Source organism: Eriocheir sinensis, chromosome 47, assembly GCF_024679095.1.
Source record: "Eriocheir sinensis breed Jianghai 21 chromosome 47, ASM2467909v1, whole genome shotgun sequence".
NCBI lineage: Eukaryota > Metazoa > Arthropoda > Malacostraca > Decapoda > Varunidae > Eriocheir > Eriocheir sinensis.
This window is the reverse complement of record NC_066555.1, coordinates 11,628,353-11,642,027: the sequence shown is the minus strand read 5'-3', so window position 1 is coordinate 11,642,027 and position 13,675 is coordinate 11,628,353. Positions and strand designations below refer to the sequence as shown.

General features: G+C 38.9%; 1 long non-coding RNA gene across 1 annotated transcript; it reads left to right on the top strand.

Moving 5' to 3' along the window:
* Positions 1 to 400: 400 nt before the first annotated feature.
* Positions 401 to 7,116, top strand: LOC126981186 (uncharacterized). Its single transcript, XR_007733798.1, has 4 exons — positions 401 to 553; positions 4,859 to 4,970; positions 5,381 to 5,403; positions 6,855 to 7,116. It is a non-coding gene; the product is annotated as an uncharacterized LOC126981186 (long non-coding RNA).
* Positions 7,117 to 13,675: the final 6,559 nt, after the last annotated feature.

The following is a 13,675-nucleotide window of genomic DNA, read 5'->3' as shown; positions in this document are numbered from 1 at the left end:
AGGCCCCTGTCATCGACAAAATTGAGCCTCGGGCAGAATTGAGCCGGGGCATCTATATGCCTCAGATTTCTTCGCTATTATATGTTGTAAGATCGTTTTGTTGACATGTATGGGTAGATTAAGGCTTTCTGTATCTACATATAGAAGGAAAACGCAAAATTCGCCCTAGTAAATCAGAAACTACATAAAGTTCGGCAGCTTTTCCTTGTCGCCAAGCCATCCTCCAGCAGCGCTCCGACACCCATGATTGCACATTCATTTTTCACAAAAAATAGGATACCAATCACATTTGCATCGACATATTTCCACAGGTGAATACTTAGGGCATGTTCACACCAAGTTGCGACAGCTGAAGTTCATTAATTATGACAGGGGAAGGACAAATGTAGGGCCTTCCTTGTCTCTAATTTACCGACGTCCATGAAACCGTACACGGCCTGAGATGGTGCCAAGGACCAAGGCATCTGGCGCAATGCATCAACCTCAACTATTACTGCTACAAGCCTGCATCTTGCCATTTCAACGTAATGGAGCAAAATAACCCCGGTCAAAGGTAAGTCTTTGAATCTTATTTTTACCTTTTTACCCTCTTTCAGGTCAGGTTAGGTTAAGGGCGAGGTTAAGCTATGGGGTATGTTATGTTAAGGATTAGGTTAGGATAGGATACTTAATATGGGGGTCAAAGAACCCTGGCTAGGAGGGTATGATGTTGGTTTTGGGAAATTTACATCGATTTGTTGGAAATTCTTGCCAAATCTCGCCTATTGAGGCCTCCCCACCTAAACTTTGCTGTTCTGACAAGTCCTCAGGTTTGTTGGGGCTAGGGAAGGATGACAATACAAAGAGTTGGAGCAGCAGTTGTAAAGATATACCATTTTGAACCCAAAATATATGCGTAAAAATTCCAAGCAATGCTGATAGCGATTTTTTAAAAGATGGCGTTGGCTACTGACCAAGACAGCATTAGATATTGATCATGATGGGGTTAGGGTATTAACCAAGGTGGCATTAGGTTTGTTCAAGTACCTAGGTTAGATTTAGGCTGGGTTAGCTTCGGTTAGGTTTAATTATACGAGCATGCGAACAAAAATTGTTTGTTTTTTTGGGTGAATATATACTGTACTATAAGTTCACCTGTCTCAGATTTTCAGATGAAACTATACTTTTTCATTTTCATTGCAAATGAACCTTTTTTAAACCCTTCCCCCACATAACTGAAGGATTTCCGACAAAAATAAGCAGATTCATACAAAAAGCACCAAATTCTACCAGAAAAATGTATTTTCATCTACAAGCATGTGGTAAAGTTACAGTTTTGGGCAATATTCCCTAACCTAATCCAACTTAACACATTGATTGGTATTCATTGGCACTGGATCAGTACCTAATGCCACTTTGGCCATTACTATCATCACTTTGCTCAGTACTTATCGCCATCGGGTCAGCACATTTAGATTTGAATCTCCTCTACCCCTCCCCCTTCTTCCCCTGCAGACCATCATGGTGCAGGTTAATGTGGATGGACTCGGAGGAAATGATAAATTATATAAAAACTAATATCGCAGGAATGAACATTCTGACAGTAAGATATACACCGTTGTCCATTGTGTTGTATGTGACCCAAGTTCTTCATTGAGAACAACAATGTTTTTAGCAATGAGATAGGTGAACTCGTCAATTTTTGGTGTTTTGATTGCTTTGTTAATTAATTTTGTCACAGATGTGTAGGTTCTGAGGAGGAATGGGGTGATAAAAACTGAATTACAACAGAAACAATGAGGAGATTCATTTAAAACACATCTAAATCTACCAGAAGAATGTATTTTCATCTACCATTAGGAGACAGGTCCTAATCCTAATACTGTACATATAAACTATTTATTCAAATAGAATATTTTTCTTTCTGGAAAAAAGTAAAAGTGAGTGTGTCAGTTTTTCAATTTTCAAGTTGACAATTTTATATTATTCCTGAAAAAGAAACTTTATATTATTCCTGAAAAAGAAACTATCTTCATAAGGAAAACCATCATGAAATACACAGGAAAAAAAGTGTCTGTGCCTCAATATAATTTAAACGAAACCTAACCCAACCTGGTCAGACCCTAATGCCACTTGGTCAGTACTAATGCTCCTAGTCAGAACCTAACGCCACCTGGTCAGTATGACTTTTGCACCACCCTATCTTTCGACCTATCTCTGTCAGAAGGGTATAGATGCTATCCATAGGGTAGCTTTCTCATGGGGACTGCATTTTAACAACAATAAGAGTGTAGTACTAAGATGCCAGACTTGTCTCTGGAACCTGTACATAGACTCTTGGGTATTCTGGTTGATAACAGTCTAAAATTCCACTCTCACCTCAAAATCAGTCGGTAAAGCAGCAGGACTGGCTAACAATTTGTTGAGGTCCACTCTTTGCACAAATAATGAGTTCATAGTATCCCTTTCTAAAATCCTTTGTTAGAGTTAGGGTCCCCTTACCAGATGAACCTAACTGATTGACAGTCTCTCAGAGCTAAACTATTCTGTTTGCACAAGAACTCTGAAGTCTTCACTCAGTATGTAGTAGGCTACTTAGATCAGATTTAATTCACCGTTGGAGGATATTCCATGGAGAATTGACAATTTCCCCACTTGACCTTTTCCTCCCTGCTACCAGTACCATGAATGTCACCAGAGGTCACACATTGAACTTTCATAAACCCCATACTAATGTTGAATATAGATGCTATTTTTTTTAGCATAACATTCATTGAACATTAGAATTCTTTAGTTACCTGATGAGGTTGTGGGTGCTGATTCCATTTAAGAAATTTTTATGCTGATTTTTTTTTTTTTTTTTTTTTTTTTACAGCTAAGGAGACAGCTCAAGGGCGCAAAGAAAAAAAAAGAAAAAAAGGCCCGCTACTCACTGCTCCCGAACAGAAGTTAAAGGAGTGTCCAAATCAGAGGTTAATTTCGGGAGGTGTCCTGATACCCTCCTCTTGAAAGAGTTCAAGTCGTAGGCAGGAGGAAATACAGATGAAGGAAGATTGTTCCAGAGTTTACCAGCGTGAGGGATGAAAGAGTGAAGATGCTGGTTAATTCTTGCATAAGGGGTTTGGACAGTATAGGGATGAGCATGAGTAGAAAGTCGAGTGCAGCGGGAGGGGGAAGGCATGCAGTTAGCAAGTTCAGAAGAGCAGTCAGCGTGGAAATATCGATAGAAGATAGAAAGAGAGGCAACATTGCGGCGGAATTTAAGAGGTAGAAGACTATCAGTATGAGGAGGAGAGCTGATGAGACGAAGAGCCTTAGCCTCCACTCTGTCCAGAAGAGCTGTGTGAGTGGAGCCCCCCCACACATGAGATGCATACTCCATACGAGGGCGGACAAGGCCCCTGTATATGGACAGCAACTGTGCAGGGGAGAAGAACTGGCGGAGACGGTACAGAACGCCCAGCCTCGAGGAAGCTGATTTAGTAAGAGATGAGATATGAAGTTTCCAGTTGAGATTTTGAGTTAAGGATAGACCAAGGATGTTTAGTGTTGAGGAAGGTGATAGCTGGGTGTTGTCAAAGAATAGGGGATAGTTGTTTGGAAGATTGTGTCGAGTGGATAGGTGGAGAAACTGTATTTTTGAGGCGTTGAAGGACACCAGGTTCTTCTTGCCCCAATCGGAAATAATGGTAAGGTCTGAGGCTAAGCGTTCTGCAGCCTCCAGCCTTGAGTCGTTAAGTTCCTGAAGGGTGGGTCTTCTATTAAAAGAAGTTGAATAATGCAGAGTGGAATCATCGGCGTAGGAATGGATAGGACAGTTCGTTTTGGAAAGAAGATCATCAATGAACAACAGAAAAAGAGTGGGAGATAGGACAGAACCCTGTGGGACACCACTGTTAATAGATTTAGGGGAAGAACAGTGACCGTCTACCACGGCAGAAATAGAACGGTCAGAAAGGAAACTGGAGATAAAGGTACAGAGAGAAGGATAGAAACCGTAGGAGGGTAGTTTAGAAAGCAAAGATTTGTGCCAGACCCTATCAAAAGCTTTTGATATGTCCAGCGCAATAGCAAAAGTTTCACCGAAACGGTTAAGAGAGGATGACCATTATTATTAGGGGATCCACTTTTTTTTTTCTACATGTGGCCTATAGCGCCAGTAGGCTTATCTGTAGGGGCCTGATGGTCGACCCTATCCCGTCATGGTGTAGGTAATTGTTTTATAATGGCGCCTTTATTGTTGGCTCGTGCTTCCCCCCGGAGCTCATTCTTGATTCCACTTGTGCTGTAGAGTTTCTTCTAGAGTCCAGGTCGATGGGTGGTCTTCAGGACAGCATGTGGGTAGTCTTAGGCCACTTGGAAATATATAACTATACATAGACTAAACCCCACAATATTATCCATACTAGAGCAGGTTGTTCTTGGATGATACATATGGCACACTATCCAGCTTCTTTAAACTGTAATTACACCATCTTAGTGCTAAAGTATTGTTAGTGCTGGCGTCCCAGCAGGTTCTAGCTGCCTCATTTATATACTACCAAATTTCCTTTATGAACCATTTGACTGGTGAGTTAAGGGTAGCCAACCAGGTGAGTAAACCCAACACCCCCTGGTCAGAAATTCACAAAGTTAAAATACATTGGATATTATAGTGCCCAGAAATTTGAGAGCCCACATCTCCACTATGATAGTCAATTGAATTGTTTTTTATGAGGGAACTATTGGTTTTGAATTACCACCCAAGCTAGGTCAGACAGGGGCTGCCTTATGTAAGCCAGAAAAATTTTGGTAGACCTATAATGTTTTTAGACTCCCAACATATTGTTATCTGATGGCTGCAACAATATTTTTATTAAGAGTGTATGTTCATTTTCAGTGAGCAAGAGTTTGTGCATTTGCACACTGTGAAGCAGTGGCTGCGAGGGGAAGAGCCAAATATGTTGCCACGCAAAAAGAAGAACGTGAAGAGATTTGCTCTCCTGGTGAAGGTAAATTTGATAAATTACCTATGAATAGCTGAATAATTTTATTCCACAGGAACCTTATACGAGTGTGTGTGTGTGTGTGTGTGTGTGTGTGTGTGTGTGTGTGTGTGTGTGTGTGCATATATATATATATATATATATATATATATATATATATATATATAGATATATATATAGATATATATATATATATATATATATATATATTCCATTCTTACAAATGAAATATGTAGCTACTTAAGGTAACATTTCTTTTCCCGACTTATCAGTGAAGCCATATATTATTTCCAGATGTTTATTAAAATATATTTTGTTTGTCTATTATAACTAAAGGCAAATGTGCGACATCATTAAGGCTAAGTTAATCATATTATTGCATAATTTTTATATATTTTTTTTCCCAATCCTACCAGGGTGAAGATTGTCATCGAATAATGTAAGTAGGTGACACAATATCAATGTTTCAGAATGCTGCAAAAATATGCATGTGGGTTCTTTTACTATGCTTTGGTGTTGGTGCTTATGATTGCTACAGAATGCTGGTATGTACGTATATACTTTTGCTTTATTTTTAACAGGGTTGTGATTTGCTTATGATTGCTACAGAATGATGATATATATATATATATATATATATATATATATATATATATATATATATATATATATATATATATATATATATATATATATATATATATATATATCTACTTTTGGTTTATTTTTAACGGGGCTGTGTTTTGCTTATGATTGCTACAGAGGGCGGGTGTGGGTGTGTGTGTGTGTGTGGGTGTATATATATATATATATATATATATATATATATATATATATATATATATATATATATATATATATATATATATATATATATATATATATATATACTTTTGCATTATTTTTAACAGGGTTATGAATGATATTATGTTGGCTGTCTTGTCACTGTAATTACAAATATAAATTTCTGTCATGCATGTATTCTCCATACAGATAATAAACTAATGACTGTAGCTGAATGAGACTGAAATCACCAAGATAACAAGAGTAAGTTTAGTATTGTGATTTGGGTTGTCATGAAATTCATTGGCACAGTGCAGTTCATCTTTTCTTGTGCCAAAATTCTTAAGCTTGACCAGGGGCGTTTCCAGGGTTCAAAAACATTCGGGGCTAAGAGAAAAACATCAGGGGCTGAAGTTAACAGAGTTCGTTCACCACCATGCACCTAAGATAAAAACATACAGCTACACTCCCAGATTGCACAGTAAACTACAAACTGCTCAAACTACTGGTATATGGCTTCAAAATGTAATCTTTAGTATGAACTACATCAATAACATCAGCTCCGTTCAAACAATGGATAATATTTATTTCTTATTTTTTGGAGTGACGGGGGCACGGGGCCCGGGGGTGAAAAAAGGTTTGGGGCTCAAGCCCCGGAAGTCCAATGCTAATGATGCTATTGAGCTTGACCTTATTTTCCCTTTGTTGGTGGTGGGTAAAAAATTGGATGTTGATTTCTAGGTCGCATGTTTGATGTGTTGTGTCTCGTCACTGCAGTGCTTCTTGCTGACATGCATGCCTGTGAGTCATTGTAAAAATGGGTCCTATACCTTCTGCCTTATAAAACACAGTACCATTAAGGGGAAAAACCCAAGATTCAAGCAACAACTTATACAACATAAATACTGAAAAATGTTTATTGTCTGTGTTCCTATTGCCAAATGCCAGATATTTTATATGTATATGGCAGGAACAAAAGCATGTGTCTGGCTATAAAGTTACAAATCTGTGTGCGTGTGTGTGTGTGAGCGCACGCGCTGGGTTAAAGGGAAAACGAAGCACAATAGACAATGCGATTGCTATAAATTCTCCTACATGATTTTACAGATAAACTATATCTCATCAAAGTGGCCGAGGGGAGGAGGCGGCAGGTTCTCCTGCATCAGAACATATTGCGCATCCTTGCCCAGTATCATGATGATGCAGGCCACTGTGGTCAACATACCACAGAGGAAAACATTGCCTCTTAATTATTACTGGCCAAGGACATTATGTCAAAGACTATGTGATTAGACAGTACATTGCGTGTTCAGTTTCACCATGTCAGTGATGCTTATACCTGTGAAAAGTCCTTTACAATAGAAGAGGAATATTGTCTCTGTGAAGTTAACAAGTTGCCTGTATCAGATTGCATCTTGATTATTGAGGAACATTTTAGTCTTATCACTTGTATATTTTTGCAATAAAGTCAATGAATTTCAAGTGTATTTTATTTTTCATCATTATTCTTATTAGCGTTTCTATGTTAAAACTCAAAAGCCGTTTGGAATTCAATTCTTACAACTATTAACAGTTTCTTGGTCTCAAAACACCTTTGAACACAATAGTCTCATTTAAATGAATTATTTGCTGCTTTCCTATTTTCAGTGCAGGCATTCTCTCTGGACCCTGGTCCTATGCTTGTTATTTTCTTTAAGATGATTTTGTATTTCATTTCTTACTGTTCCCAGTTATAGCTTATATGTTGTATCTGTTAGTGCTATTGGTCTTAAAAGTCCCTTATGCATGGTTGGCTTTGCCTTCTATTTATTAATTGTTATTTGATGCTTTCCAAGTGTCTTGGAATACAGGAATAATACCATTATTCCTTTATTCCTGTATTAAAAACATTACTTAATGCATTAAATATATCTGTCTTAATTCCATAGAGGGGTAGGCTCAGATGAAACATCACACCCTCTGGCTGTTTGTAAGGTATATACAAACGAGTAAATGCAAGTCTACACATTTGTTTCCCTAATAATGTTTGGTGATGCAAGTATAGATTTCATATCTATAATTCTGTGGTAGCTGCAAATGTGCACATTATGTCTATCTCACATTGTGTAGAAAGTAGATGAAAGACTAGAAAAGTTCCATTGTCTGCTACATCAGAAATGGATTTCAAATAAACATTTTTTTTCATCTACTTCATAAATTAAATAACCCCAGCCTTCTCATGCACACTACATATCATAATTTAAGGTTGCATCATCTTGAATTACCTGTTCACAGAACCACCCGCAATCTGCAGTCCTGAAACAATATGTTGTTGAATTGTTTCTACACTCCTCATTAGAGAGAGAGAGAGAGAGAGAGAGAGAGAGAGAGAGAGAGAGAGAGAGAGAGAGAATCATCTTTTTCAAGCTTAACTGACCAACTTCTGTAGGACAGCCTGTTTTAGCTCTTTGATAAGTAATATTTGGTGAATTTCTTGGTTTCCCTATATCATGATTTTCTCATGTATTGACTCTCAGGTTGATCATATTTCCTAGGCACAGCTAATATAAGTACTTTATCATGATTTAATGTTTTGAAAAGCATTGGTGAGTATTTATTAACAGATTCGTGGTTTATCCATGTTAGGTTAGTTGCCCTATCAAGTGTTGCCTAACATAACATCGCTCCTTAAAACCTTCTCTCTCACCCACACACACACACACACACACACACACACACACACACACAATATATATATATATATATATATATATATATATATATATATATATATATATATATATATATATATATATATAAAATGATCATCTCAGCTGTCTTTGACATTTAAATTTTCTTTTATCGCCAGATGCCTTGGTCCTTGGCACCATCTCAGGCCGTGTACGGTTTCATGGACGTCGGTAAATTAGAGACAAGGAAGGCCCTACATTTGTCCTTCCCCTGTCATAATTAATGAACTTCAGCTGTCGCAACTTGGTGTGAACATGCCCTAAGTATTCACCTGTGGAAATATGTCGATGCAAATGTGATTGGTATCCTATTTTTTGTGAAAAATGAATGTGCGATCATGGGTGTCGGAGCGCTGCTGGAGGATGGCTTGGCGATAAGGAAAAGCTGCCGAACTTTATGTAGTTTCTGATTTACTAGGGCGAATTTTGCGTTTTCCTTCTATATGTAGATACAGAAAGCCTTAATCTACCCATACATGTCAACAAAACGATCTTACAACATATAATAGCGAAGAAATCTGAGGCATATAGATGCCCCGGCTCAATTCTGCCCGAGGCTCAATTTTGTCGATGACAGGGGCCTATATTTTTCCTTCCCCTGTCATTATTAATGAATCTCAGGTGTCGCAACTTGGTGTGAACATGCCCTAAGTATTCACCTGTGGAAATATGTTGATGTAAATGTGATTGGTATCTTATTTTCTGAGAAAAATGAATGTGCGATCATGGGTGTCGGAGCGCTGCTGGAGGATGTCTTGGCGACGAGGAAAAGCTGCCGATCTTTATGTAATTTCTTATTTAATGAGGCAAATTTTGACATGATCTTTGTCATCATAATAAAGAATGATGATCATGCTAGCTCTAGACGCCATATCATTCGAAAAGAAGCCCACATACACGAGCTTGAGCTAAGATAACAGAGGCACGTGGATGCCCGGGCTCAATTTTGCCCAAGGGTCAATTTTGCCCGTGACAGCGGTACTTATTTCCATCCCGTTGGCACTTTGAGACTGTGGTGGAAGATAATTTATTAACCCTACAGGATCAGTGTAGCATCCGGGTTACCACAGTTTACCTTTCGTGGTTTGTCCATGTACACATTTATCGACGATTCCCGAAAGGAAAGCTGGACATCTGGATGGGCTGCAAGCCTATTACCCGGGCCAGGATTCGAAACCAGGCCCAAAGGAGTCGCTGTTAACCACTGCCGTGTAGTTAACAGCGGAGGCAGCGTGGTGCTCAGCCATGATTAACTGCTGCCAGATTGAAGGTAGGGGTTAAACATGGGAACAATCTGCCAGCTGTTTCCTGTCTTTCTTCATGAAAATACTAAGCTTAAGCTATGTAAAGCAAATATCACAGGTCACAAAACTGCACCAGCTAGCCTCCTGCATTTTTGTTTTTTTGCGTTCATTCTAACGCCGCCAACTTGAAGAGTGAGAGGTTCAAGAGGTGTGATCAGATTTTTTTCTCCTAGACGCCAGCAATAGAGAAAAGTAGAATTGGACAGCCTAATGAAGCTGATTATAAAAGCCAATATGTTCTCTCTTGTTTGTATATCCATGTTTTTGTGCTTTTTCTTATCTTCCTTTCTGACCCTTCTCCTTTTCACTGACATTTATTATCTCGATTTGCTGCTGTTGCTGCTGATGAAGTGTTTCATCTGGATGTTGACTGTTGATATTTTAAGGGAAGGGCAGGTAAATATATGATATAGTAATAAGAGGTGAAAAGGGGACAAGGATCAGACCGAGTAGTGTGAGAAAATCAATAATATAATTTAGGTGGAAAAATATTATTTGTGTGAAAAGTGGAAAACAGTAGATAAGTTCTAAGAGGAAATAAAAGTGAGGCAATGTGAAAATAAAAGCAGGGGTCTATTTATGAATGAAAACTGAGTAGGGAAAAATATAAAATGAAAGAAGAAAAAACAAACTATGAGAGAAGTAAGTAAGGAAGGTGAGAAATCGAGAAAGAATGAGGAACAGGGAAGTGGGGAAGTGCAGAAAATGGGCTAGAGGAAGAGATGGTATTATGGGTCCGCTGTAGAGATTGAGATACAGGGGAAAAATATTGATAACAAGGTAAATACACAAGGAGATAATGAATACCATTAATAAAAAAAATAAAAATAAAAAGATAACGACTATCTCTTCCTCCTCCTCTATCACAACTGCTGCCTTCTCTGCCCCCTCCTCCTCCTCCTACTCCTCCTTGTCTTCGTCCTCCTCTTCTTACAAGTTTTACTTAACGTAAAGGACCCAGACCAAATCATCCAATCTTCTGAAAAGTTGCAAATGTCCTTCAACGTTGGTAAGTTCAAATCCACGAAGTTTTATTTCAGGATAAGTAACCATGCCTCTGTAGGTCTCTGCAGAAATAAATCTAATCAAAAAAGCATATAACAGTCAATACTATGCTCAGGTCGCAACAAGAAAATTCGAACGCAATAATGTAAATTTCAGGCTGTGCAGTTCTGGTCTCCTAATTACAAGGACATTGAATTACTGGAGAAGGTTCAACGACATGCTGCAAAAAAATTATAGCCTTACATGTTCATCCGTATGAAGAGCACTGCCAACGAATAAACCTATCTACACTGAAAAAAAGACGTTCACAGAAAGCTTTGAATCCGGTCGTCATGTAACCTCAAGAATTTCAGTAACGTCGATCACTCCATTTTTTTTAGCTGCAAAGTAACTCAAGAAATAAAAATAACAATCATTCGATTCAAACGAGCCGATGTAGAACAGACAACAGCAGGTTTTTTTTTTCGCTCATTCGTCAGTGGAACAACTTTCCTTTAAAAGTAGTAAGTGCGAAAATAATTAACATTTTTAAAATCGCATCCGTTACTTTGTTGCATACGAAGGAACACTGAGGTGCTTGGATATGGCCTTCAGGCAGGAAGTGGCTGTCGGGCAGATTAAATCATAAGAGAGGGTAACCTCGACTTTACCTCGTAATGGGCCAGAAGGCTTGCTTTTGCTCTTTCCCCGTGTTTCCATGTTTCCTCATCCCCATCAAACTCCTCCTCCTCCTCCTCCTCCTCCTCCTCCTCCTCTTCCTCCTCCTCCTCCTCTTCCTCTTCCTTCTCCTTGGAAGTAAACATCATCAATTTCACTTCAGCGTAAAATAAGAATAAAACTTCCTTTAGTATTTGCTCTAAAGACTTAGCTTCTTGGAGGAGGAGGGGTGGTGGAGGACGGGGGGTAGTATACCTTTGAAGGGAATGGAAGGAGGAGGGGAAAGTGTAAAGAAGAGAGAGAAAGTTATAAGGATAAAGAGAAGGGAGCCATGGAAATAAGGTAATTTGAAAAGAGGAGAAATTCAACGAGTAAGAAAGATTTCAGATTGTCGAAGATTAATAATAATCAGAGAAGAAGAAAGAGGAAGACAAAGCTGTTAATGGTAAGGGGAGCAGGAGGTGGAGGGTGAAACATAGAAACATGGAAAGACAGGCAATAGGAAGCCTATTGGCTAATTACGAGGTTGCCTGCTCTAAGAGCCATGACCTGCCTGACAGTCACTTTGTATCTGCAGAGCAGTTCAAAGCATAACGGTGCGTACGTTCAATTTACTCCTGTTGTCACTAATTAACGGTTGAATTTTTAAAGGAGTTGATGGTTTCTGCACTTACTACTTCATCCGGGAGGCTGTTGCAATGGCACATGACTCAATTGGACAAGAAACTCCTACCAATGTATGTATTCCATCGCTTCGATTGAATGGGTATACCGTTGTTTCTAGTTCTTGAGTTGGTTTGTAGCTCAAAAAAATTGGAGTGGTCCACGTTACTGAAGTTCTTCAAGTACTTGAAAGACTGAATCATATCTCCTTGTAAGCGTCTCTTTTCCCAGCGAAAAGAGATTGAGTCGTCTGAGGCGTTCTTCATACGGCAGGGCCCTCTAGGGTGGAATCATCTTCGTAGCGCGTCCTTGAGTTCTCTCTAAAAAATAAATGTTTCATTTGTAATTAGGGGACCAGAACTGCACTGCATGCTCGAGGTGTGGTCTTACCATTGAGTAAAAAAGGGATAACATTACTTTCAGCGTCGCTATAAACCCGAGCATAGTGTTGTGACTTCAAGATCTGATTCCGCATGCACGACCTGCTGAGGCTTCCAACGCATTTTGCATGTATGGTTACTATTTCTGGAACCAAAGTGCATGACTGCATTTATCAACGTTGAATGACATTTGCCATTTTTCGTATCACTGGATGATCTGGTCAATATCCTTTTGGATGATTTCGCAGTCGGCCGTCGTGAGTGCCCTTCCACCGACTTTGATGTCGTCAGCAAACTTTTATAAGGAAGATTTCAATCCTGTTTCCAAGTCATTGATGTATAATATAAAGATAATAGGTCCAAACACTGAGCTTTGGGGTACTCCATTAATAACTGGAAGCCACTCAGAAGCTTCCTCGTTTAGTACTATTCGGAAGAGGAGGAAGAGGAGGAGAAAGAAAAATCTTCGGTTGGCCAATACTGAAAAGCAATAAGGGAGGAAAAATGGAGACATACAGGTATAAGAAAGTGACCGGAGAAAAAGAAAATCAAGTGACAAGAATAATTAGTTGCTTCTGAGAGAGAGAGAGAGAGAGAGAGAGAGAGAGAGAGAGAGAGAGAAGCCTATGAGAGGAGATAGAAAGAGGAAATAATAGGAAGCAGTGAAAATAAGAGGGGTAGGGGAAGGTGTAACTGGAGGAAAAGTAAAGCGAGTGAGGTAAAAAGCTCAGGTGTATCAAGTATCAATAAAGAATTACGGATATGACAGAGGAAGAAGAGGAGAGATGAAAGTAAGGAAGGAAGTATGGAAGGAGAAAGGGAAGATTAAAATTATGGGAAAAAATTTGGATTAGAGAGCAGAAAAAAGAGGGAGGACCAGAACGTAGTAAAAAAGGAAGGAAGGAATGAAAGACATACGGAAAAATGATAGCAGAAAAGAAAAAAAAAAGAATCAAGTGAAGAAAGTTAAGATAAATTGAAGTAACAGGATATGGGACAATTGAAATGGGAGAAGAGGGAAAAAGAAAGAAGAAATTAAAAATGAATAAACAATTGGCGAAAGGAAATATGGAAATGCAGGCAACAGAAAGCCTATTGACTCATTACGAGGTCGCTCGCTTTGGTGATTTAATCTGCTCGACAGCCACTTGGGGCGTTGTTTTCTGCCGGTAAGCCAATCTCTTATCCAC